General features: G+C 37.0%; 1 long non-coding RNA gene across 1 annotated transcript; it reads right to left on the bottom strand.

Moving 5' to 3' along the window:
- Positions 1-14,382: 14,382 nt before the first annotated feature.
- On the bottom strand, positions 14,383-26,385 carry LOC119628623 (uncharacterized). The gene is made up of 2 exons (XR_005244783.2): positions 16,191-26,385; positions 14,383-15,213 (listed from the first exon to the last, which is right to left on the bottom strand). It is a non-coding gene; the product is annotated as an uncharacterized LOC119628623 (long non-coding RNA).
- Positions 26,386-27,491: the final 1,106 nt, after the last annotated feature.

Below are 27,491 nucleotides of genomic sequence, written 5' to 3'. Positions count from 1 at the left end.
AAATTTGTAACTCTTTTCTTATATTAAATTCATATTGAAGTAACATATCCCTTTCCTGTTAGTTGGGTAATTTTTTTTCCCCATAAGATTTGATTATTTACTGCTTCATCTCGATTTCGCAGCCACATGAATACAGCGGCTCCCATACTTATCTTAAGTTCCAACTATATTGAATACTTCACATCCTTTCGGAGACCTTATGGCAATTTCTATTACAAAGCGAAGCTCTTCCAACGAACGGATATCTTTAAACTTGTTGACCAGAAATATAATTTGAAATTTAGACGATGATTTTTTTCTCACTGTCATGGCCAGACCAGTTTCGCGTTCTAGCCAAAAATAACAACCCAGTTGTTCTATATTATTTACGGATTTTTGCATCTTTAGTCACAGATACTTTAATCATTTCTCTCTTATGTATTATCTTCATATTCAAAACACACGTTTGGTAATCCATGACTATGACTTCCTCGTATTCTTGTTATGACAGTGTTATCTTTGTTCACTAAAATGTTTACTTTGCACCCTTTCTTCTTTGCCGAACAACGCCAGTAGGTAACACCTGTTTTGTGAGTATTCGTTTTGTGGTAAGTATGTCCTTCGTACATTAATAGAATTGCTCCATTCTTCATTGAGACGAATTCAAATTCTGTAATGGTTTTAGACGTTTTTGTTGAGTGTATCTTTTAAGCAAAGCTCGCAATAAGGCAAGCAGATAACATCACAATTAGAACAAAGTTAGATAAACAGAGTAAAGATGAATTTGTGTAAGTTTTGTAGATGAATATTTTCGTTAATAAAATCGTTAAAATATTTACTAATGATTTTTTTTTTAAATGATTGATGATGATGTGAAGGATTTAAAAAATAATACCCATGAGCATTTTCGCTTATTTAATTAGTTATCAAAATTAGTTACTTACTTTCATAAATAGGGTGTGTTGAACCTACATCGTGTCTATATGGAGCAGTCGTACTTGAAGGTCGAAATATCTATTATATTACAACAATACAATTGAAAATTCGACCTTGTACCTAGTTAGCTAGCGGTAGGTCATCCGTCAACCTATAGTAAGAAAAAAGGCATGCCCTTTTAAGAAAAAAAACATTCTGCTAAACTGATGCTTGTCATAGGTTTAAATGAACTTTTTCCGTACAAATAGCATCAGTTTTTCAAGAATGTGCGTTCTATGGTCTACTTTGATTTGTAATTCCCGAATCTGTGTGTTGTTTACTGCACTGTAATAGAATTTTGACAAAATAATTATCTTATTAGTAGCAGCAGTGGCGTATTGAAATGGAGAAATGATACACTCTAAAAACTACATAAACATTTAATATATTTTAGTCCATTTATAGGATGGCGTGTTAAGATACACGTCATTTGGGCAAAAAGTCTATATAAATCGGAAGAATAGATTGAGTTAACGTGTAACGACCTCATTTAGATAAACGCATGCTTTTTAATGAATGTTAAATTATTTAACGCAGTTACAAATATGGAAACTAATTCTAAACAGTTTTATTTTATTATAGTCTAATATAAAATTAAGAATGTACAAATTACTGCACTTTCTATGAATAACACATTATTGTTAATTTTTTTTTATTCAAGGAAATGAATACATTTTACGATCTCTTAAAGTATATTCCTTCTTTACTAACGAAGAAACTTGGCGGCTCGTGGTTGTGTGCAGTGAAAGCCTTGAGCAAAACGTTGTCTTTGCTCACGTGAACGTAGGCCTGGCAGTGTTTGGAGACAGTGTTGGAACAGGCGTATCTGGTGCCGCCTTCACGGATCCCGCTGTTTTTGCTGAACGAGTAACCGTCGATGAGAAGGAGGGTCGCGCCTTTGAAATTCTTTACGAAACGAGCTGAAACTGATAATTTTTTTATTGATTGTAAAAGTTCTGATGATGGCACGTGAATACAGAAGAAAATATCGGCTGTATCGGTATCTTTCTAAATGATCAATGGCTGTTAATGCTCTGATGATAAAACAAAGATATTTATGAAAAAGCCGTACTGGATTTTGCATATAGGCCCTATGTTGTGAAAGCCCTGACGAGCGAACGGAATAACTCGTGCTTCAGTTTCGAGAATAATAATAATAAATTTAATAAGAATTTTAAATAAAGACAATAATAACTGAGAACAAATCAGGCACGGTCATCCGGCTCCAATTTAGGATTCCCTGTGTTATGGGTACTAGAGACTAGCAAACATACCATATACGTTAAGTATATATGTACATAAGGAACACTCAAACAAAGAGCAAACAAACCGGTTTATCACACAATGTTTGCCTGATGTGGGAATTGAAGCTGTGACCCTCAGTACAACAGTCAGGGGCGCTAACAACTGCCCCACCAAGTCAGTCAATACATAGAGAAGACAATTCAATATTGTTGACTTATTATTTTAATTACATGAAAACATTATCCCTAGCAGTTTTCCATTCAAAAGCATGGATCACGCGCCGTGAATACGCCAGAATTTCGCTGACTTAAGTTAGGAACCGAAAGACACATCAAAACTTCACGTCTTTATTAGTTTACTAAATTCTAAAGCTTTGTAATTAGGTATTTTATGATTACTGTGACGCAATCTACTGTACGTTACAGTTTTCCCGTCAGTGCTCGTAATCACAAAAGCATTGCACTTCTTCTTCTTGGCTGAACATTGCCATTTGTATCCGTTCTTCACAGTGACAGTCTTGTGGAAGATATATCCGTTTACCATTAGCAATACTTGACCATTAATAAGTGTGACGAATTGGGATACTGGAAAAATATTACTTAATTTTAAAATTACTAACTGCTTGAGGTGCAAATTTTATAAATTGACAATGGCAGGGTGTAAACAAGCCATAAAGTGTTTCTTTATACGACGATTATATTATAACGTTGCAACTTTTTAATACTGGAGATGCGAAATAAGTACAAGCATTATCATTTTTACATGACATAGACGGGCATAGGAGTAAACACTTTAGATATCACACAGGAGTAATAATCTCAATTGAATTAGTTTAACGATAATTTTAATGAAACTGAAACATATTTCTTAAAAATAATATGTACCAAAATAAATGAATATTCCTTGGGATACAAATAGACCGATACTGATGTATTTTTCGATGAGATTTTCAAGAAATCTTTTGATTGACCTAACGGTTGATCCTGTGAATTAATTCTTTGTAAATTTAAGATCGGTTAATTCAAAGACCGGCCAGCGAAACGGGCCGCATTTGACTGTTTAATTGTAAAAATGAATTGATAAAGCACGTTATTGACTTCAAGGCGTCTGCAGTTTTATTTACAAACTTTATTGAAAAAATTTAAGTGTTCAGAGAACAAGCAAATCCAATCGCTAGCCTCACTAAATTATTTGCGATTAATTATAGAGAAAAATAGACTTGATTAGGTAAATCATTTTTCTTAATATACATATTTCGAGAACCCATTTTAGATACTCAATTACTTAGGATAATTGGTACGTCCTTCGGCGCGCACTGTGCGGTACCGTAGGTTTCGTGGAGTCGGAGTGGTGGAGCTCGATGGGGTTTAGTCGGTAGTCGGTTTTGCGGGCCGGGTCCTGCGTGGTAGACGCCGCGCAGCGCCTCGCGCGCCTTTCTCAAGGCGTAGTCTTCCGGTAGGAATTGGAAGAAGAGGAGGACTTTGGTCTTCCTCTTCTCCCTCTTTTTCTCTGGAGGCGCCGGAGTCCGACATAACCCGGTCTATTACCACTCTCGACCGGGTATCCGAAAATGGATTCCCCAGCGTTAAAAAAAAAAGGATAATTGGTACGTTCTATATTGCCGTTGCTGGTATATTTCATTCGTTCGATAGGAGTAAACGTTGCCCTTTATCCTAAGGAACTGTTTATTCTTACATCCAATCCCCGAACTCTCAGTTCAATTTAAAATGTATTAAAATAAAAGGGGAGAATTTGTGAACATGCATTTTATTTTTAACACATCAAATACAATCTAAAACTTTTAACGCTCGTTCATCAAACAAGAGTCGTGTTACGCATTATCTGATTTTATCAAATTTCGTCTTTAAAAAAATATTTGTTTTCTATAATTAAATCAAAATCAAAATCGGATATTAGTTAGCATCGATATAAAAAAAAGCTGTTTACTGGTTCCAATAACATACAGCACCAGAACAAATTAATGTTTGTAAAATTATAATTGCGTCTACCTTGGCAATGGCAATAAAAGAAAGGATGTTTTGTATAATAAAGTACATGTTACTGCATTTAACTAATATCCTTGGATAGTAGATAGTAATTAAGTACAATACAACAAAGATGTACTTTCAAAATTAGGTTACCTTATAGTATATGAAATTGGAAATTACCAATATAATTATTATCAGTAATAAAACGATTTTACAATAGTGTTCAGACATTTTCTTCGTCAGTAGTCATATTAAAATTTGTGGTTTCTGTGTCTGTCTTTTGTGGTTCAATCTAGTGTTTTGTATGTCATTACATTATTTCAGACGATTTGAATACTTTAGGGTGGATTTGGATTTTGTCAAACCCATTAAAACTTGTTTGGCACTATTTTACAATATAATAGTTAGTAAATGATGCCAACCATTTCACAAGATCTGACAAAATCCAATTATTCGCTACAAAAAAAAAATCCACATAAGGAGAGCGTGGTCATTATAATAAAAGAAATACCTTCAAAAAGAAAAAAAGAAAGCACGAAGATGGTTAGTGTATATTCAACACCTGGGATCATCTTATCGTGAAGATGAAAACCGGAGTCAAACAGATTGCCACACCTTATGAGACTGATTTTCGTTCTGTGTGAAATGAAGATTTTATATTATGTATTATAGAAATTAGTTTTTATATTATAGAAAAATAGTCAGTAGTTAGGCCAATATTAAAATATTAACGAACAACACATTAGTCACCCTAGACCTAGACCACGAAAACTGTACAGTATTCCAAACGTCAGATATGTTTTAATGACCAGTAAAGAAGGCGAGATTATGGAGTTCTAAGTTTTCAATCAACTTAGTTCTGTTTGAGCGTTTTTGCTTACCAAGATATCTTAGTTCAAGCCCACGAAATTAAACAAAAAACACTTCAAAAGACAGAGAATATCCGTAATTCCAATGCAAGTAAAACTTCGTTATTGCAATCCAAAAGGGACACATCTGAGTCAATAAAACCGCTCGCGGACTTATTTTCTAACGCCCAAAGACTCATCTTTCGAGATTCGTTTGGTAAATAGACAAACCCAGTTCCAACAAGCGTATCTATAATTTAAAATAGGCACCGTCTTTAGTCTTCACGTACTTGGACGGTTCGTGGTTGTGATCCAAAGAGGCCAGGGTTATAAAGTTGTTTGCGTCCACGTGAGCGTACGCTTTGCAATTTTTGCTCCAAGTATTCGAGCAGCAGTATCTAGATCCTCCTGCGCGCACATTGCTCCTCTTGTAGAACGTGTACCCGTTTATCATCAGTAAGGTTGCTCCGCGAGCCAACTTGATGAAGGTCGCTGTGAAATATACTGATTAGAGCTTCAAGAAAATTGCAGTACACGTAAAGAATAGAAAGTTAAAGGCTTCAGCTGACATTTTTTATAACAGTTCTCATATCTATACTAGTATATAAATCTACAGTGATTTTTACGGATGTTCCGTTATAATTACTGAACTTCGCATCCGATTGACTTGAAACTTGGTATCCATGTAGAAAATACATGTACTTAATGGATAGGCTCATATTTATATGAGGTTTGGACTTCCTACACCAGTTGTGGGGGCGTTAATTATGAGAATCTTTGTGGGGGTGAGAAATACTAATGTTAATTTTAAATGGCCAGCGAAGCGGACGGGTACACCTATTCTTTTGCAAAAACATTGAGTTTCAATGGCAGTTTAATGCGAATCCGGTAATGCAGTACTCAAGATTTCTTGTCCATATTTAAGTGATTACAATTGATTCGGTCATTTTAAGAATGTTTTATTCTTTTCCAACCTCATCACTTGTTCTTAGTAACTAACTACTGAAGGATTTTAAAAGAAATACCACCGACTAAATGCAAATGGTTTTTAATGGGTTGCGACAAATACAAGCTGAATGTATTGTCTTGGCCAGGTAATTGACTTGACAACTGAAAATGACTACGTTACATTAACCATAAACAGAAACATCTTTAATTGAGAACATGAACATTATTTCAAAGTGGTTTAAAAAGAGCTATTCTTAAAAGTTTGTTTATCTTTAATTATATTGTTGTCTGATCATTAGATACGAGTACTTACACTGCGCAACTTATAGGCTACTAATCATATGGTACTTTTATTTGCGGTCTCGTTTTAACAAAATAAAGAGGAAAAAATCAGTAGATTCAACAAAGAAAATAAAAAGAGAAATGAAATTCTGTATTTCGTTTGTAACCCATAATGTGTACAATATTTTGCAATTTTGTTTCAAAGTTTTGTCATGGAAAAATATATAAACTAAAATTCTTACACTCATATACTGACTGGTTATAATCGCTTCATGGATAAGATTTTTTTTATAGAAAACAAAACATAGTCTAGATGTTTTTAAACTTAATTTGGTTTATTATTTATATTTTAAATTTCTTTGTCATTATACATATTGCCTTATCCTTTATTTATTCATATAAAAATAAAAAAAAATATATATACTAGAACAATGAACCTAAAAGGGAAAACTTTAAAAAAATATCATATAATAACTAAAATATATTATTAAAAGGAGTCCCTTTAGGCAAAGCCCCGAAGATATGTATGTAATTCATCGCCAAATCAGCCGCGAAATATAAACTACTGTCAGAACTTCATAAGAAACAGAAAATAAAGGTGGCACAACCGCTACCTCACGCGACAAACCGGAACGCTAGAAATAGGCAGGACAATGATCCCTGCTCGTGTAGGCCCACAAAAATTAGATAGTTATTAAAAACTGAGCCCAGAAAGTCAATTCAGCATTTGACATCTTTTATGTGAAGTCTATTAACAAACGAATTTCACGATGAAGGAATAACTCAAACCCGCAAATTCTATAAAGTTGCGTACATACAAACGATAACATGTTATGGGCCCAAAAGATATGCGTGCTGGTATAAATGTCAGATTCCACTCTATTCCAATGGCAGAATAACTTACATCTCAAAATGCGCCTTATTATAAATATACATCAGTTAAATCGTTTCCGCTATGGATATTGTGAGATCCAACGAGATATCGCTCGATAGACAAATGCTGTTATAACTTAAAGTAGGCACCGTCTTCAGTTTGAGCGTATTTGGGTGGTTCGTGATTATGCTCCAAATAAGCCAAAGTGATAACATTGTTCACGTCCATGTGAACGTACGCTTTGCAACGTTTGCTCCAAGTTTTCGAACAACAGTATCTAGATCTTCCTCCTCGCGAAATGCTTCGCTTACAGAACGAATAGCCCTTTATCATCAACAAAGTCGACCCCCGAGCCGTCGTAATGAACTTAGCTGTGGAAATAATACTGCTTAGAATCTTAATAAGGATGTTACAAAGAAAAACGAAGAATGTTAAGGTTTTAATGAAGCGATAATCACACATGTCACGTTTGTGTGACATTATTGTTAACTTTCAGGTTGCCTAATGACGTGGTGATAGTTGGTAAGGACTAGATGCGAAGGACATGAGATTGAAAAGAATGGAGTGCCTATGAAGAGACCTACACTCACCATTGGGTGGACACAGATTAAAGAAGAGAGAGAAGAGAAGATTGTTAAAGAACACAATTTCCTTTATTAGGATAGATGAGATGACGAAGCTCATCACATGCTTATAGGGGCTATAATGCTTGGACAGAGACAACAGGCTAGAAGAGAGAGAAGAGAAGATTGTTAAAGTCCACAATTTCCTTTATCTGTACTATATATTATAATATTATAAAGCTGAAGAATTTGTTTGTTTGAACGCACTAATCTCAGGAACTACTGGTCCGATTTGAAAAATAATTTCAGTGTTAGATAGCCCATTTATCGAGGAAGGCTATAGGCTATATATATAAATAACATCACGCTAAGACCAATGCAAGTCGGTAAAAAAACGTGATTTTGGTACCTTAAATAAGTTCTTAACATTCTATTATTCAAAAATATTTTCACTTTCTACGTAAATGAAGAGGCGGGTAAAATTTAGCATTATGCCAAAGTAATTATTCCACGCGGACGAAGTCGCGGGCAAAAGCTAGCTACAATAGATGAGGTGACGAAGCTCATCACATGCTTATAGGGGCTATAATGCTAGGACAGAGACAACAGGCTGATGAAGCCTTTGTTGTATTAGTATAACGACTGTTTTAATTCAACCTGTAATGTATTGGATGTTTTTTTCTGAGGGTACCTGCTATGCAATGAAAACGTTATAACGCGAATAAATATAACCGCTGTGTAGCAATGGAGTGCCATCGCTGTGGCCGCGACGTCTCTGGATGCTGTGTTGACAGATTTCACCCCTCATAGGTTCTTTTTCGATTCGCATTTCGTATCGAGATTCGGCCGCAGACCCAAAAAAGGAATGTAATAGACAAAAACATTTTATTCAATTGCACACAAGTATTTATCATTATAAACTACTACTACATAGGCCTTCAAAGGCGGTCGTTTACAATAATGTTTTGTAGGTATTTATTTATATATAATACTCGTAATTTATTACATTAAAATGCTGAGAGTTCATCCTCATAAATTACACGATGAATGCCTTAATCTAATGTAAAAACTACAAAATTACAGCATCTCTTAAATTGCACAAAAGCACAAATCGATCGAGTTTAAGCAGTGAATTATCATAGCTGCATTTACGGTTTTATCTCGCTTTATTTACTGTCATTATTTTATTTCCAACGGTACGAATACTTTACAGTTTTCGTAGTAACGGACGACTGAAATAAAAGAAAATATGCGAAATAAAACCGTAATAGTTAGTTTTAATTATAATATACGACTCGAGAAAATAGAAAGAAATACTATGGTGAATTATGGTTTTCTTAAAGTGCCAGTTGTCTCAGTGAATTAAATTTTTAGGTCCTTGCTCAGTAGATCGTAACGTAACAATTTAAGAACGATAGTATAGTACAATATAGTATAATCAAATTTGATATGTAAAATCTAAATTTAAGTGTAAATGTTTATTATATTAATAAGATACAGAGCATATGACCAAAAACGGATGGATATTTTAGAAGAAAAAACAAAAGAAAAAACAGCAAAATTATGGCACGTTGCAATTGATATTCGGAAATATAATAGAAGAAAAGTTGCCATCAGGCAGGCGGTCGATTGCAGCGTATAAGGACAACAAGAAGAACAGGACGTGTTTAATAAATACCAATTTAAACTTGAATTTTATTATTGATTTTCTATTTATGTTATACCTGTTTCATTTCCAATTAATCAAACAACTAGGTACGAGTGCCACTACCGCAAAACATTTTATGTATACTTAGTTTTTTTTTAATGCAAAACCCGGCATTGACAGACTTTGGACTTTTTGGACTCTCGGCGTTTTGTACAGCTTTCAAAGAAAAATCGGTCTGACACGTTCTAGTGATGATTCCTAACCCATATTAGAAAGATAAGTAGATATAGTAAGATAAGTATATTAAAGTTTTGAGTGTAATGAAGCACCCTGTATTCGTATTCGGGGCACTTTTTATTCCATGCAAAAATAAAACACTTAAAATGTTCTCGTTGTTAGAATATACGTGACCTTTTCAACCAATAAAATTAAACAGTCAACTTTCTTTTTGAAAATGGATTGGCTTTACGTTCGATCGAGACCTTAGCCAAACCTATAAACATAATCGCCCTCTAACAACCAGTAGTATCAGTAGAGATTGGATTACTCGGCTGTAGTCTGAAGTGAAACCCGCAGTCCATGGGCAGACGGACTCGCATAGATTAAAGTCTAGTATAAGTCCCATCTTTAGTCTTAAAATATTTGACGCGGTCGTGGTTGTGTTCTGAGGAATACTTCATAATGACGCCCTCATTACTGAGGTGCACGTAGGCCTTGCAACTTTTGCTGTTGTAACAGGAACAACTGTATCTTGAACCACCAGACCGTATTGGACCGCTTTTGTTGAAGGTATAGCCATTGATCATGAGTAATTTGGAACCACGCGTCAAGGTTATGAAATATGCTGTAATGTAATTTTAAAAGAGGTTATTCATAATTGGCGATGTTGCTCTGGATTCATTTATGAAAATTAAGTTGGTAATACGTTTTGGCGTATCGTAAAGCAAATCAGGAGTCGACTGTGAAGATAAAAGTTAACTTCGACCATTGTGGAGGAGAGCACGAAAAACTAATTTCTTCAAGAAAAAAAAGTTTAATGTAAAACCTTCTTGCGTTGTGGACTTCTCCGACATAAGCCTTCTCCGTTTCTTGGGGTAATTCCACAATTCTACAAGTGGTATTGAGTATTGTAAGCCAGCGAAAATGAGTATCACAATCCTAATTATTTGTTCCATAAACGTTTCCTAACGCGATCTCAAGAATAAGCCGCGTTACAATCATAATAAGATTTCCAGTTCACATTTTTATTTTATTAGTTGAAATAGTTCATTTATGAAATAAAAATAAATTAAATGGATTAACAAAAAGACAGCTTTCAATCAAACCTTTTCCTAATAATTAAAGACAACGCAAATCAGCCGAATCGCTCGAGCCGATTCTCAAGTGATGAGCTTTCGTACATTTGGCAATTGAACTAATCACTCAATCGAAATTAAGCCGTAGGTTGGTTTCTTTAAAGTTTATTTTTTGTGACGTTATGAACGAAGGTACTTCTTGCTTTCCAAAATTAAACGACCGAGTTCGCATCACGTATTATTATAGCTTAACGTACGTCCCATCGCTTAGCTTATAGTACTTGATTCGGTCGTGATTGTGATCGTTATTTAGTTTCACGATTTTGTTGTTGGTGTCGACATGAGCGTAGGCCTTGCATCTCTTGCTGATGTAACAGGAGCAGGTATACCTGGCACCTCCGTTTCTGATTTGACCGGTTTTGAAAAACGTAAATCCTCCGACCGCTAGGTTCTTGCTGCGTGTGGTCGTTATAAAAGATCCTGTAATGTTTATAATGGACGGTATTTAATTACAGTTACAATGACCCAAGAGCCTTACGTCATAACGGACTGTCTTCCTTAGTAAGTATGTGCGACTTGAGCCTAATTACCTCTTCACCCTGCGTAAGGACGCATCAGAGCCTCATTAGTTTATCCTTCATCACTTTCCTTTGATTCGTACATATTTTGTGTACGCATCAGCCTTATTTGGTAACAAACACGCTTCTGTTTATTCTAGCCAGGAAGGTTTACAGTTCAAAGAGTTTAAAGGTCAGTTACCTTTAAAATTTAACGCGTCGATCGAGGATTCAGGAGGTGATGATATACATGCTTTCGAGTAACCACTTGGTACAAGTTTAACCGTCAAATGTTTGGCGGTGTGTATCATTCACTTATTTTGAATCAAATATTAATTTAACTTGGTCAGTTTGATAGCAGATGCGGAGATCCGATTTAAATTTTGTCGCATATATTTGAAGCTGTTATCTAATACCTAGAAAAGATCTTTCACTGGATGGATGTAGGGTTGTTAGGTCAACGGTTCAAACAATTTTCGCAACTTGTGTTACAATGAATTTTGAAATAGTGAGCGTAATCCAAACACCCCATGATAATGTAGTTTGTATAAAAAAATATGGGCAATAGTGAGACTAAAGAATTTGAGAATTAGAAATGGCACATAGAGTTTTCAAAGAGTCACTTGTTTTACAACTTTAAGTTCCATAATTTAAACTTTTTAATTTCATTAAGACTATTACATAATTGAATCCCTACAGTTTTATTAAGGACTTTTAAATCTATTTCCGAATTTTAATTATTCAATCATGTACCCATTTTTTATTCTCAGTCCACTAAGCTAATTAAATTTATTTAAGTAATATTCAACCAAGTATTCTAGTCTATGCAAGCTCTATCATTTCCAAGAAAATAGAAGGATCTGTCGTGAAATCATAAGCAAATTAAACCTGTATGTTGGAATGTTGTATCTACTTTAGCTTATGGGACAAGTGCAAGACTAGGAAGGAGTAGGACACAAAAAATACACATTTTTTTAATAATAAAATTTAATAATGAAACGAGATCATATTTTACATTTTGACTAGAATCAAAAACAACATTTTAATAATCCTAAACACTTATCAGAAGCTGTACCGAAATCAAACAGAATCACGATTCTCGGTGACGGTATAACAATTCGAGATATAAAAACTGTTAAAAATAAACTACACGTGATTTCATTAAAATTGTTTTTACGATTTAACGCCACGTTTTTTTAGTCGTCCGCGTGACCATGAAATATGTAAATTGTTCGTAACGTTGGAAATAATATAATGACAACAATAAATACATAGGTAATAATGGGAATTTAACTATAAATTAAATTCTCATTATTATAAATTATGTCTTCCGAAATTCCTTGAAAATACCATTTATTCATTTTGTTATTCATTTGCATTACTTTAAAATGTGTATCACAATACATGACTGAGCATTGGTCTTAATAGAATTAAGCAAGATGTATGTTACATACAGTTGTACATAGATACAGCGAAATATATGGCGAGTTGTAGACATAATTGGAAATATTTATATGGTTTCAATGGTCACGGACGACACGATCGGTCGTTAACTTTAAAAGCAATTTTACTTACAACAAAACACTTTCAGACAACAAAAGTACTGTGCCATCCTAACTTCAACATGCTCACAAACTTGTGACTATTATTTGCTGTGAAAAAATATATTTATGAATTACCTAAGACAATTTTCTTATTATTACTAGCTAATACTGGCAATAATGCAAGCAAAGTGCCTCGTAGGCACAGTCTAAGATAATTTTCAGACCCAAATCCGAAATTAGGTACGTATCCTAAAGTGCCTCTGAATTCAATCTTCTGCCGTGAAGTCTATTTCAGTGAGTTTCAACAAAACTATACTAAGTCCATTTTATATTGGATAGCTACCGAATTGCAGGTATGTAATCTATTCACATTTAGTTTTCAATAAATAATTGAATGCAATTATTTATGTCAATACCGCGTGCGAGAAAGTGTGAAAGTAGCCCCGGTAATCAACAAATTAAAGAGCGGACGGTAAGAGTGGTATGGACATGTGATGCGTAGAGAGAAGATGCATGTGACTAGATGTATGGAAATGGTAGTGCAGGGTAGAGGGGGAAGAGGTCGACCAAAGAAGATATGGATGGAGTGTGTTAATGACGATACGAGAGAGAGAGGAGTGAGTGTTGGGATGACGGCTGATAGAAGTGAATGGAAGAGAAAAATTAGCTGTGCTGAACCCACCTAGTGAGATAAGGTGAAGAAAAAGAAGAAGAAAACTGCGTGTGACACTAGCAACGTTGCAAACTTTCGAATTTTCCCATTGACGTAAACACTATTAAATGTTTGTTTTAAAACACATTACGTAATTAAAATCTCTGTTATTTCTCTTCTAAGAAGTCTAATATTTTGATTAATCTAATAATTTACTCAAAATGAAAAAAAATAATTAATTATTTGTTTTTTTTATTGGCGTCCCGAACGGACTGTGCGTATGTTCCATGTTACTCCTTACTATATTCATGTCGTCCGACAAATGCAGAAACGCCTTGCATTTGTGCCATCGGTTTTTCGTACAGCCCCACCTGAAGCCGTGTCTCGTTCTGCTCTGTTTGTAGTACGTGTAATTCATGTAAACCAATCTCTCTTTACCGCGCGCCGTCATAAAAATGTTCACTGAAAAATCATATTGTTAATTCACCCACACCTCGTGTCAATGATTCATTAGCGAAACGACATAAGTGCTACTTTTTTTCGAACGCCATAATTCTTATATTCGACTTAATTTTACGAAAAACGCTTATGCTGTTCCAGTTCTGAATCATCAACAATGTTAGTTATAAGCAAATGCATTCATAGTGATTGTTTGTATGTTTTAGTAGTTAATTCGCTTATTAGTTTCGAGCATTTGATAGTTACTATATTTTAGACAAGTTTTATTTCATTTCATGAACATTTTCTAACATGCAGCGTTTAAAACGTTTATAGTTACTTTATGGTAAATAAAGGGTCGTACCTACCTACCTACGTAGACTATGTTTTTTTTTTGTCTCTTATCAAATTAAATTTTGTGTACGTTTTGAAAAAGTTCACACTTCAAAAAGCCCTTTTAAATAGCAATTTATGTCGACTTTCAATAGTTTACTAAGGGGCTAAACATACATTTCTGCATATCAAAGATGACAAATGAAAAACTGATTAATATTGAAATCATTTAATTACAGATACATTTACATTTACGTCGTTTGAAGTTGTCGTGGCCTAAAGGATAAGACGTCCGATGCATTCGTATCGAGCGCTGCAACGGTGTTCGAATCCCGCAGGCGGGTATCAATTTTTCTAATGAAATTCGTACCAAATGTTCACGATTGACTTCTACGGTCAAGGAATAACACCGTGTAATAAAAATCCAACCAGAAAAATTATAATTTGCGTAATTACTGGTGGTAGGATCTCTTGTGAGTCCGCACGGGTAGGTACCACCACCCCGCCTTTTTCTGCCGTGAAGCAGTAATGCGTTTCGGTTTGAAGGGCGGGGAAACCGTTGTAACTATACTTGAGACCTTAGAACTTATAATCTCAAGGTGGGCGGCGCATTTACGTTATAGATGTCTATGGGCTTCAGTAACCACTTAACATCAGGTGGGTTGTGAGCTCGTCCACCCAAGTAAGCAATAAAAAAAAACAAAGACATTAATAATGTATTGTTTTCTTTGTCTTTTTTTTGTTATCATAATTGGTCACAATTATCTATGTATTCGCGAAAGATTTATTTGCTGGGTTACGTTTTCGGGCGAGGCAAGTTCTAGGTCTAATGAGATTCATTTTTAATTTTTTGCTTCTTCTTTCTCCACAGTTTTCTCTGGGCCAGTTTCTCGGTTTCCGGCATCTCCTCAACTCGTCTGTATTTCATTTTCGTTCGTCTCGCATTCTCTCTCCTCAGTTCCTCGTATTTTAACGGGTTATTTATTTTTAAGTTCTCTCGATACCTTTTCTGTCTCATTGCCGCAGACGATGGCCGTTTTTTACCTGACAACAAAAGTACGAATGACTTATAAGTATGTACTTTTATGGTAATTTTTGGCGATCGTTTCAATCAGTTTTAATAACTGCATTCTCCTTTATCCGTGAGACGTTAATTTGTTTAATTCATGTCCACGGCTTGCGACGATCTCACAAAATATTAAAAGTAATATTTCTTATGTATTAATATATATTTCGTATAGTATATATTTCGCCCACCCAATCTGGTTAATATTACTTTTAATATTTTATATGTAATGTCATCAGCAGAATGCCTAGACGTTTCTTTTCTTCGTTATTCCTTGGATTTGGCAAGAGCTCTAAGTCTGAGTTTTTATAGAACAGCAGCCGCCCCACCCTTGAAACCGAAATGCATTACTGCTTCACGGCAAAAATAGGCAGGGTACCTATCCGTGCGGACTCACAAGAGGTCCTACCACGAGTATGAGTGACTTTTCGAGATTCGACTCATAAACTGCTCTAAATAAGTCTTGCGATAAAGTAACCGAGTGACGGATGACCGCGTTCATGACTCTGGTTCTGAACTAAAGGGGTATCCTAAAGGGACGAGTTGGCGACGCCGTCTAGGCAGATCTTAGATAGCCCGCCGACCAAAAGGACCGGTGGTCACAATACCTAGGTATTCTTAGGCTTCGGCGCCCCACGGAGAGAGATGCACCCCGCGCGAAGTCAATGAATTGTTATCTACAATTTTAAAATTTGTAACTATAACTGTATGTATTGTAACTATACTAAGACCTTAGAACTCATATCTCAAGGTGGGAGGCGGCATTTACGTCGTAGATGTATATGGGCTCCGGTAACTACTTAACACCAGGTGGGCTGTGAGTTCGTCTACTCCTCTATACAATAAAAAAAAGGTCACTAGCAGAGAACTCGAAACACTTAAGGGGCTAAAATTAGGGTGGGATTTTTTCGTTTGGACGCCGATTGATTGATGCAGAAAAAAAAAATCTGCTCACCCCCGCTTGGTTCTGCAGTAATTCGAGCAAGCAAGTCGAGTATCACCCGTCAGGAACAAGACGGCCGCGATTTGTGTGTAGATTAAGCGGTGCTGCATACAGTGAGCGCGTGTACCGTTATGTCCAACATGCATCGACTACTGCAAGCATTCTGCCGTCAGCTTAGCTTCAATCTGGTATCGAAAGGACCGTATTGGGTCAGCGCCTGCACCATCCCGTAGGTAAGCCTCGATGGCCCGCAGACCGGCTAGAGCGATCAGCCCGTGATTGTATGTCCTCTTGCGGTATTATAAAAATATTGTCTACACTTTATTATATTGTCAGCTGTTTAACCGTTTATTTCATTTTATTTTTCCCCAAACTTTACGATTGCCTCCATTACAGACCTATGGTAGTGAGCTTGGCGCATGCAACCGAGTTATTTGTTCTTTATGTTCATACTTATAATATTATAAACTAGCGACCCGCCCTCGCTTCGCTTCGGAAACATTAAAACACACATGAAACCAAAAAAATAAAATAAAAAAAAATAAAAAAAAGTAGCCTATGTTCATCAGGGACAATGTCGGCTTCTAATGGAAAAAGAATTTTTCAAATCGGTCCAGCAGTTTCGGAGCCTATTCGAAACAAACAAACAAACAAATCTTTCCTCTTTATAATATTAGAATAGATATGAAATTGCGTTTGTTTCTTTGTTCTTCATTCTCATCGAAACGAAGCAAAGGATTGACATTACTTTGTTTATGTGACAGTCTTAGACCTGGAGAGTAACAGAGGCTATCTTAAATACCGAAAAAAAAAACCTCATCGCATGGGAAAACATTTTATTAACTCTAGAAAATATTACGTGACACTTTAGAAACATTATTGACACTTTTCCTAGATAATGCCATCGAAGATGCGGGTAGAACGTAGTGGCGTTTTAAAAAGAGGTATTATTACACTTTAATATATTTTCCCGTGTTCGTTATAAGGTATCGGTCAGGATAATGGCTATGATTGGTCGACGAGACCAACAGAAGGTTCAAATCTTCGTCCAAATGTAAGTAGGCGCTGCATTTCGAAGACTTGGTGCAGGGCCACCTTATCGCGTGGCCTTTCTGTAGGCGGTTCTTCTTGTAATATGTGTAACCGTTTAGCATGAATAATTGTTTCCCGTTTGTTAATTCTATCAGTTGACCTGTTGACGAAGAAGGGTTGCAGGATTAGTACAGAAGGTTGATTTTATCGGAGTCTACATTAATAATTTAGGTTGCACGTTTTTGATGTTTTAGCCAGTTTTCAAATATCATAGCTAATGCTGTGTGTATATTGCTGGTTCCTGCCTGCCAACCTACAGACCTGAGTTCAAGATCACAACATTCGAGTCAAGACCAAATCCCGAATGGCGAGAATGAAATCTATTGCCAATAATCATTTTTAAGCTTTCTTTAACCAAACATTTTCTTCAGTCCTGCTTTTAACTGTTGGTCCAATTTAAGAGCACACCTTAAATTGCCATTAGGTATTTGCTTGCCCGAAATGTGGCGTCACGGATCATTTTCTAACCAGAGACCATAAGCTCGAGACTGACTGAATGACAATGTACATTTTTAAGGTTTACGTAGTGAACCACGCGTAGGCAACGAAATAAGAAACGATATATTTTGACAGCTCGAGCCAGAATTTTATTGTCTCCTGTGTTATGGGTACCGAAAACACACATACGACAAGAACATGTCGCAAGATGTCAAATCCCGTATTCGAGTCACGTTGTCTACTAGTCTTTATAATTGACCATTTAAAGATCCATAGAAGGAAAATTATTTAGACAATTAACCCATGTTTTCATGTCTTCAGAGTTTTGACTTTCGTTTAAACTACCAATGTTTTTATTGCAAGCATCATGTTTGTTTCTAGAAATTTTCGTATTTAAGTCAGAGCCATTCTATTTCGCGTTGAGCGTAGAACCTAGAATGCTGTTATACAAATCATACATCATATGTGTGACAGCGTTCTGAATAATAAACTGCTTTTGCACCATTTCACTACTTTTATTTTATCGCTTACGATGGGTGGACGAGCTCACGACCCATTTGGTATTAAGTAGTTACTGGAGTCCATAGACAGACACACGTAAACGCCACCGCGTAACTTAAGACATGAGTTCTGACTTTCAATGTTATAGTATAACGGCTGCTTCACCCTTCAAACCGAAACGCATTACTGCTTCACCGCAAAAATAGGCAGACATCACGTCCTACCAGCATTAAGATTTTCTAAGATGCTTTAATTCGTTGCATACGTGGTTTCACTCTATCGCCCTTAAATGTTTCATGAAAGTCCGTAGATAGCTATCTATCTACTGGTTTTGGGCAATCAAAATCAGAAATTAACACATGCGGGCATATTACACTCTTTATAAGCGCCTTCGTATAAACAGTAAGATAGGCGAATGAAATCGCTTTATTTCGGCTCTTTAAGAATATTTTTAATGTGGAAGTTTGTTTGTTTGTCCTTCTTTTACATCGAAGCGAAGCAATGGATTGACGTTTTTTTTAAATGTTTTAGGTCTGTAGAGTGACATAGACTAGCATTTATCCCGAAAAAAGAAAGACTCATTCCCATGGGAAAGACATTTATTATATTCAGAAAAACTACGTAACACGTTATAAAAATAATTTAGCATTTTTTTGACCATGCCCCTAAACCACTAGATGGTCTCTTAAAAAGATTGTTTACAGTTTTATATATTGTCCTGATTTCGTTTGAACGTATCGGCCCGGGTCGTGACTATGATTGTTCGAGGAGACCAACAGAAGGTTCAAATCTTCGTCCAAATGCAAGTAGGCGTGGCATGTCGATGTTTTAGTGCAGGGCCATCTTACCGCGTTGGTTTTCTGTAGGCGATTTTTCTTGTAATACGTGTAGCCGTTTAACATGTAAAACTGTTTCCCGTTTGTTAATTCTATCAGTTGACCTGTTGACGAAGAAGTGTTTGAGGATTAGTACAGAAGGCTGGTTTTATTGGGGTCTACATAAATTATTTAGGTTGCACGGTTTTGATGTTTTAATCGGTTTTCAAAAATCATACCTGATGCTGTGTGTATATTGATGGCTGCTCCCTACCAACCTACAGACCTGAGATCACAACATTCGAGTCAAGACCAATAGCAAGAACGAAATCTACCGCCAATAATAATTTTTAAGTTTTCTGTAACCAAACATTTTCCTCAGTGTTGCTTTGGTTGGCCTTTTAAATTGCCATTGTATACACTAAGGTACTTGCTTGCTCAAACTATGGTGCCATCGAGCATTTTCAAACCAGAGCTTGGGACTGGCTGAATGACAATATACATTTTTAAAATTTGCGTAGTGAATCACATGAAGACAACGAGCAGTATTCTCAGTGATATAAGAAACGATATACCTTGACGGCTCCAGCTAAAATTGACTCCTGTGTTATGAGTACCGTAAGCACACATACGAGATAGAAACATGTAGAAAGATGTCAAATCCCGTACTCGAGTCACGTGGTCTACTATTTCTTTATAATTGACCACTATACGGTGTATAGAACGCAAACATTTAGATAATTAACCCATGTTTACAAGCGGCATGCATATTGAAGGAATAACACCGTGTATAAAAATATACTGATTAAAAAAATATATGAATGCAGGCAGCATTGGAGGAAGCTGGTGCAAAAACTGGACCAAGGTGGTCACGACCCTCAGCGATGAGGAAACGACAGAGAAGAAGAAGAAGAAGAATATTGTCGTAATTGTTGTTGCTGCCTATTTGTGCATCGAACCGGTAATGCGTCTATGGGCTTCGTAATCATTTCATACCAGATGGTGGGTAAAAAAATACATTGTTGAGGTCATGGGCAGCATACAGCATTTCTGACCACGGAGAAGATCGGGCGCTTGGACGAGAGTGCATGGGAGTGGTTTAGTGGGTAGGGTCCTAAATACCATCCTTGGGCCTGTGGCTCGTTCCCAACATCTGCGGGTCGTCCAATCCCACATAGCCCTCTAGGCTCGGAGACCTCGTAGGATGGTCGACCCTCAGCCCAGAAAAAAAGTCATATAGCAATCTATTTTTATAGTATAGGATAGTAGGATTAAACCAATTTCTTCCCGAATCTTCTCAGCCAATCGCGATTCCGTTCCTGTGGCAGATGCACTTGCGAAGCATCATCCCTTTTGAGCTAATAGGCTTCCTTCGTGGGCGTTGTTATCAAACCCCTGCCTTTCTGGGTTTATTTCGCCCACCCAACGTGGTTAATCGGTAAATGTGAAAGTTTGTTTGTCCTTTTACGTCGAAACGAAGCAATGGATTGACTTTTTATTTAGAAACGACTGTTTTACATCTAGAGAGTGAAACGGGCTAACATTGATCCCGAAAAAAAGACTCATTCCCACGGGAAAGACATTATATTCAGAAAAACTACGTAACACGTTATAAAAATAAATTGAGATTTCTTTGACCATGCCGCCGAAGCACCAGATGAACTTTTAATAATATTGTTTACAGTTTAATGTATTGTCCTGATTTCGTTTGAACGTAATGGCCCGGGTCGTGATTATGATTAGTCGACGAGACCAACACAACGTTCAAATGATCGTCCAAATGCAAGTAGGCGCTGCATCTTTTAGTACAGTTCCATCTTACCGCGTTGGTTTTCTGTAGGCGATTTTTCTTGTAAAATGTATAGCCATTTAACATGTAAAACTGTTTCCCGTTTGTTAATTCTATCAGTTGACCTGTTGACGAAAAAGGGTTGGATTAGTACAGAAGGCTGGTTTTATCGGAGTCTACATAAATTATTTAGGTTGCACGTTTTTGATGTTTTAATCAGTTTTCAAAAATCATACCTGATGCTGTGTGTATATTGATGGCTGCTCCCTACCAACCTACAGACCTGAGATCACAACATTCGAGTCAAGACCAAATCCCGAATAGCAAGAACGAAATCTACCGCTAATAATATTTTTTTAGTTTTCTGTAATCAAAACTTTTTCCTCAGTGTTGCTTTGGTTGGCCCAATTAAAGAGCACACTTTAAATTGCCATTGAATACCCTGAGGTACTTGCTTGCCCAAACTATGGTGTCATCGAGCATTTTCTAACCAGAGACCAGAAGCTTAGGACTGGCTGAATGACAATATACAATTTTAAGGTTTACATATTGGACCACACGAAGGCAACGAGCGGTATTCTCAATGATATAAGAAACGATGTATGTACTTTGACAGCTCCAGCTAAAATTGTCTCCTGTGTTATGAGTACCTTAAACACACATACGAGATAGAAACATGTAGAAAGATGTCAAATCCCGTACTCGAGTCACGTAATCTACTAGTCTTTATGACCACTAAACGATCTATAGAAAGCAAAATATTTAAATAATTAAGCCATGTTTACGAACCGCGTGCATATTAAACGAATAACACCGTGTATAAAAATACAAATTGATAACATTATTGCTGCTGCCTACTTGTATCCTGAAGCGGTTATGCGTTAGTTTGGAAGACTGGGTAGCCGTAATAAAATTGACCCCTCCTGGCTGAGCCTTTGCTCGCCCACCTGTCCTGGTGAAGCTGGAAAGGCCTCCGGGCCACCAGTAATCTTTCAATCATAAAAAAAAAAAAAAAAAAATTGAGACTAAGACATCATATCTCAAACTGGGTAGCAAAATTCACGTTGTGGTATCTATGGGTTTCGGTAATCATTTCATACCAGGTGGTGGGTAAAAAAATACATTGTTGAGGTCATGGGCAGCATACAACATTTCTGACCACGGAGAAGATCGGACGCTTGGACGAGAGTGTATGGGAGTGGTTTAGTGGGTAGGGTCTTAAATACCGTCCTAAGGCCCGTGGCTCGCTCCCAACATCAGCGGATCGTCCAGTCCCACACAACCCCCAAGGCTCGGGGACCTCGTAGAAGGGTCGACCCTCAGCCCAGAAAAAAAGTCATATAGCAATCTATTTTTATGGTATAGGATAGTAGGATTAATCCAATTTCTTCCCGGATCTTCTCAGCCAATCGCGATTCCGTTCCTGTGGCAGATGCACTTGCGAAGCATCATCCCTTTTGAGCTAATAGGCTTCCTTCGTGGGCGTTGTTATCAAACCCCTGCCTTTCTGGGTGAGACGTTTATTTCGCCCACCCAACGTGGTTAATCGGTAAATGTGGAAGTTTGTTTGTCCTTTTACATCGAAACGAAGTAATGGATTGACGTTTTTATTTAGAAACGACTGTTTTACATCTAGAGAGTGAAATGGGCTAACATTGATCCCGAAAAAAAGACTCATTCCCACGGGAAAGGCATTATATTCAGAAAAACTACGCTCACATAATAAAAATAAATTGACATTTCTTTGACCATTCCGCCGAACCACTAGACGGTCTTTTAAAAATATTGTTCACAGTTTAACGTATCGTCCTGATTTCGTTTGAACGTATTGGCCCGGGTCGTGACTATGATTAGTCGACGAGATCAACACAACGTTCAAATCATCGTCCAAATGCAAGTAGGCTTTGCATTTTTTAGTGCAGGGCCATCTTACCGCGTGGCTTTTCTGTAGGCGATATTTCTTGTAATATGTATAGCCGTTTAACATGTAAAGCTGTTTCCCGTTCGTTAATTGTATCAATTTACCTGTTGATGAAGAATTGTTGGACAATTAGCTCAAATAGGAATATATCATATTCAAGTTTTTATTTTAGTGCTTACTGAATATTCGCTTGCATCTTTTTTTTATTGTTTCGACGTGCTAACGAGAGCACGGTTTACCTGGTGTTTAGTGATTACCGGAGCCCATAGACAATGCCACCAGACCACCATTACCACACACAAAGTCGAGGTATAAATGTAATGTTTATAGCCGTAAGGAGACAAAGCATTGATTTTCTTCAGTCGTATCTTTTAATTTTGATCATTGACCACATAAAAGACCATTTATATATTACTTATTGCTTTTTTAGGCAGACGTGCATATGGCCCACCTGATGGTGAATGGTTACCGTCGCTTATGGTGGTCAGCAATGCCAGGGACAGAGCCAAGTCGCTGCCTACAGTTAAATGGCATTAAGAACAACAGGGTTTACGATGCTTACTTCCGACAAGTTATAAACAATCAAAATAGCAATTAAACAGAATTATTTAACAAATTTATTAAAGCAGGGTATTATTGAAACAAAATTCATTTTGGACAAATAGTATCTAATAGCTTTATAATTTTTTTTCTAATTATAGAAAGAAAAATAAAACTTTTATACTTAAGCTATTTTGAACGGGACGAAAACTTTGTTTTAAATATGGTAAGTAAAATAAACTTCAATTTATAAAAAACAGTTGCGCCTGCACTTTTCAGTTGACACCGGAACTTTCTTCCAACAGGCATGTTGCAGTGAACATTTGACTACAAAATTGTAGTCATTTAGTGGTTTGCCCCCGTTGGCGAACGTCGTTTCAATAATGGTTTTGTTTGCGAAACATTGGATAACTTAATAAAACTGCGACATAAAAAAAAACGTCAATAACTTAGCTATCAATAAATATGGCGTGACATATAGGAATAGGTAGTCGCAATTTTCATTGATCCGCAATTTAAAATAGCTTTTAACTGCGTTACACGACCGCTCGTTAGGATATCTAACACGTTTTCGTTTTAATATCATTCAGTATGACCCGGTAGAGTTTGTACCGTTTCTGTTTACCCTTTAAACGGACTTCGGGGATTTATATATTCTGGCGATGAGATCCTCTTTCCTTATCGGCAAGCCTTTTTCAGCGTTAATCTTGATCCATTTAACAATGTCACGTTCTTCTTGAATTGTCAGCGCGGTCGATGGCCCCGGCCGGTCCTGCTTCTCCGGGTGTTTGCTTTTAAATATCAACGTACTCCGGGGCACTTTGAACGTTTTCGCTGCCAAATTTTTGCTCATCCCATTCTCGACCGCCCTCAGGGCGTCTTCTATTGCTTTCTTTGTGTATTTCCTTCGTTTTTCTGGTACCAATATTTCTACCTTCGGCACGTATTGGTACAGTAGATTACCTGAAAATATTAACGAGATCTGTGTTTAATTGAGTGCTGTGAAGAATCATTTTCGACTAAATGTTTAGTAGAATGAAGGGTACCAGAACACGCGGCAGATGCGGACCAATCAAAAGAAGACTCCAGCGAATTGTTCGATGCACCAGAAGCGCAGCTAGAAGATAGTGATGCCTGGTAGAAAAACTGGCACCTCCACTCTTGAAGGCCATGACCACTCTGCCAAGTGTTAAGCGGCGCAGAAGATGATAATAATGTAATATGCTCAATGTAGTGTCTGTTCATGTTACATGAAGTTGGAGACTCACTATAAATCATGACTGCCTATTCACCATATAACAGGTCTGGATAGGTACGTACATATTTTCTAGATACAGCGAGAAATATACGGTACTATCAAAAAGGATAAAATAAATAGATTACGTTATAAGCTAAATAAAATTAATGTCGCCATATTCAAGTAGTGCCTAATTTAGAAAGTAATGTCATCTTGATTTAAAAATAAGATATCCGATATACTCGTATCGAGCCATGAGACCATGCTAGTGTTTAAATCCCACAGACAGGTAACATTTATTCTAAAGGTATACGTAATTAGCATGTGTAGCTTGTAATTAGCACGGACTTCAAAGATTAAGGTGTAAAAATTCGTGTAATAAAAATCAAATCGGCAAAATTTACCCGTGGTAGGGCGCATTGTAAGTCCGCATGGGTAGGTACCACCACTCTGCCTATTCTAAATCTATGCAATAAAATAAGTAAAGGACAAGACGAAAAAAATTATATTGTTGTTTCAATGAAACAAGCTTAATGGTTTTAGAATTGATTTCCATTGTACGTACCTGCACGTCATTAAAAGATATCGGCGAATTTTGCATTTATTTCCATTTAAAGTTTCTGATGGATTGTTTTTTACATGAATTTTTTTTTCCTACCTAAGCTGAGAGCCTTAAGAGGCTATTTCAGCATAACCTTAACTAGTAGTTGAGCTCGCGGGGCTCAAACCTGACGACGTTGCTAACACGAACCCTAGCAAGAGCCGTACTTCGCATAATCTACCACCGGATCGCAAACGCGACCCACTGAGAAGATCCGGCGAGAACCGGGCTGTGTCTGAGGGTTTGCTCTGCCAATGCCCATCCCAAGCCCGGAGGAGAAAAGAGGAGGGTTGAGTTGGAGTTCGATCTTTCCACCGTAAAACAATCAACGCCGAATGTTGGGCGGCGGTTAATTAGCCGGACCCAAATAAGGTTTCTGTGGCTTTGAAGAACTAAATCTGTTCCAAAGGCACTGCCGCGGAAGGACTCGGGACCCCACCATGTGTATTTTCCCAAGAAAGCCTCTTTGAGGTCACGATCCTCAGCATTGAGGATTATCGACGTAAGAAGTTTTTTTCTGAGATGCCCATTATTTCCCTAAACAAACTCACAGCCCATCTGATGCGAATTTCGTTATTTTACGCTGACACTAGTAGTGAATTCGGAGCTGGAGAAAGGCGAAAAGCGACTCGCTCAATGTGCGACATAACCCAATCCTAATCACGCAGGAGCCAGTCACCTTCGTCGCCCTAGACACGTCCTTACAGATCCATCAGATCCAATAACCATTCGGGAAGCAGCTACTCTTGAATTGTTAGGTCTCCCTTGGAGGCGCTCGGGTAGCTGTTAACAAATCCTGCCCCTTCTGGCTGAACCTTTGCTCGCCCACCTGTCCTTGTGAAACTGGAAAGGCCTCCGAGCCACCAGTAAAGCCTCAACCATAAAAAAAAAGACATAACCCAATTCTTGAAAGTAATCGCGTGCGATGTTACGGCATCTATTACAAGTATATTACAACTATATAAAACTTCAATTCAATCGACTAAAGTTAAATCGTTACGAAAGCCTTCATTATACGCAATAAACAAACGTTCATACAATATAACTAAAACTAATTTTAAATTTTAATTTCACGTTGTTTTTTTTTCATGTACCTACCAGCCGTACGTGACTGCCCTGACGTCAGAAGTAATAAAAAGCTATATTAAGCCGTATTTAAGCAGTTTTATTTATGTGTAGGACTCGCGGAAGCAACCGTATGAAGTTCTGTTTACCTACTACTACTAATTATTATTACATTACATTGTATATTTATGAATATATACTCGTATATGTATGTGTGTATTTGTGTGTATGTGTTTAATATATTATATATAATCGATAGGCACACCACGTGTAATTCGTTTCCAAATGATTATTGTCCACCTGATGGTTGTCTGGAAGAGATCGCTATTAACGACAAGACCGCCATTTGTACTTTTTTTTGTATCTAATGTTTCGCATTGTTTGTTTTTTTGGTGTACAATAAAGAATACTCTCTCTCACTACTACTACCATTTGATTTTTTATTGGTTAATACCATTGTTACACGGTATTCCTTTAAAGTGGGAGTGGACACGTGTCATTTACACAACACGCATTTCATAGTGACAAGGACTTACCAAACACCATAAAACAAAACCGGTCCTAAGTTTTTTTGATGGATCGAAAAGCAAATCAAGTTTTATAAAAGTTCTCATATGATTTGCCTGTATTTTTAAATCAACAAATATAGTAGTAACCTTTAATTTTCTCGAAACAAAAGAAAATGGACTTACACCACTTTCAAAATAAACGGTCCATATAGTAACAAACTTCGAGAACAAATGAACAGATGATTATTTTATTATTTTTATAGATGATCACAAGGTTGTTTTTTTTTTTTCTCCTACCTATGCTGATGATAGCCTTAAGAGGCTATTTCAGCTTCGCCCTAACGTTAGTAGGTGAGCTAGCGGGGCTCAACCGGAGAGTTGCTAACACTGACCCTAGCAAGAGCAGTGCTTCACAGAATCTACCACCGGATCGGAAACGCGACCCACTGAGAAGATCCGGCGAGAAACTCAGTGGGCTGTGTCTATGGGTTAGTTCACTCGTCGAGCCCTTCGTCGCAAGCGACGGGTTCGACGAGGACGGTGACCGGTGCTTGTGGTGCCTAAAAGCACCGTTAATGGATCAGGAGGATCCGTAATGACGTGCTTTGGGCGACGTCGACGGTTTACCATTCGGTCTACTGGGTCGGGTATGTAATTTCCAGCGGCTACGATGAGAGGGTTCTCATGTCGTGCCGCTTTATATTTGTAGCGGCAAAAGACAACAAGATAAATAAAAAAAGATTTAATGATAAGGAGTGATACGCTTGTACATTCCGAGGGGTTAAAAGCTATTTCGTTAAAGCGA

This window comes from Bombyx mori, chromosome 6 (assembly GCF_030269925.1).
Source record: "Bombyx mori chromosome 6, ASM3026992v2".
In the NCBI taxonomy this organism is placed as follows: domain Eukaryota; kingdom Metazoa; phylum Arthropoda; class Insecta; order Lepidoptera; family Bombycidae; genus Bombyx; species Bombyx mori.
The sequence above is the reverse complement of the archived record's forward strand: the minus strand, read 5'-3'. Positions and strand labels throughout refer to the sequence as shown.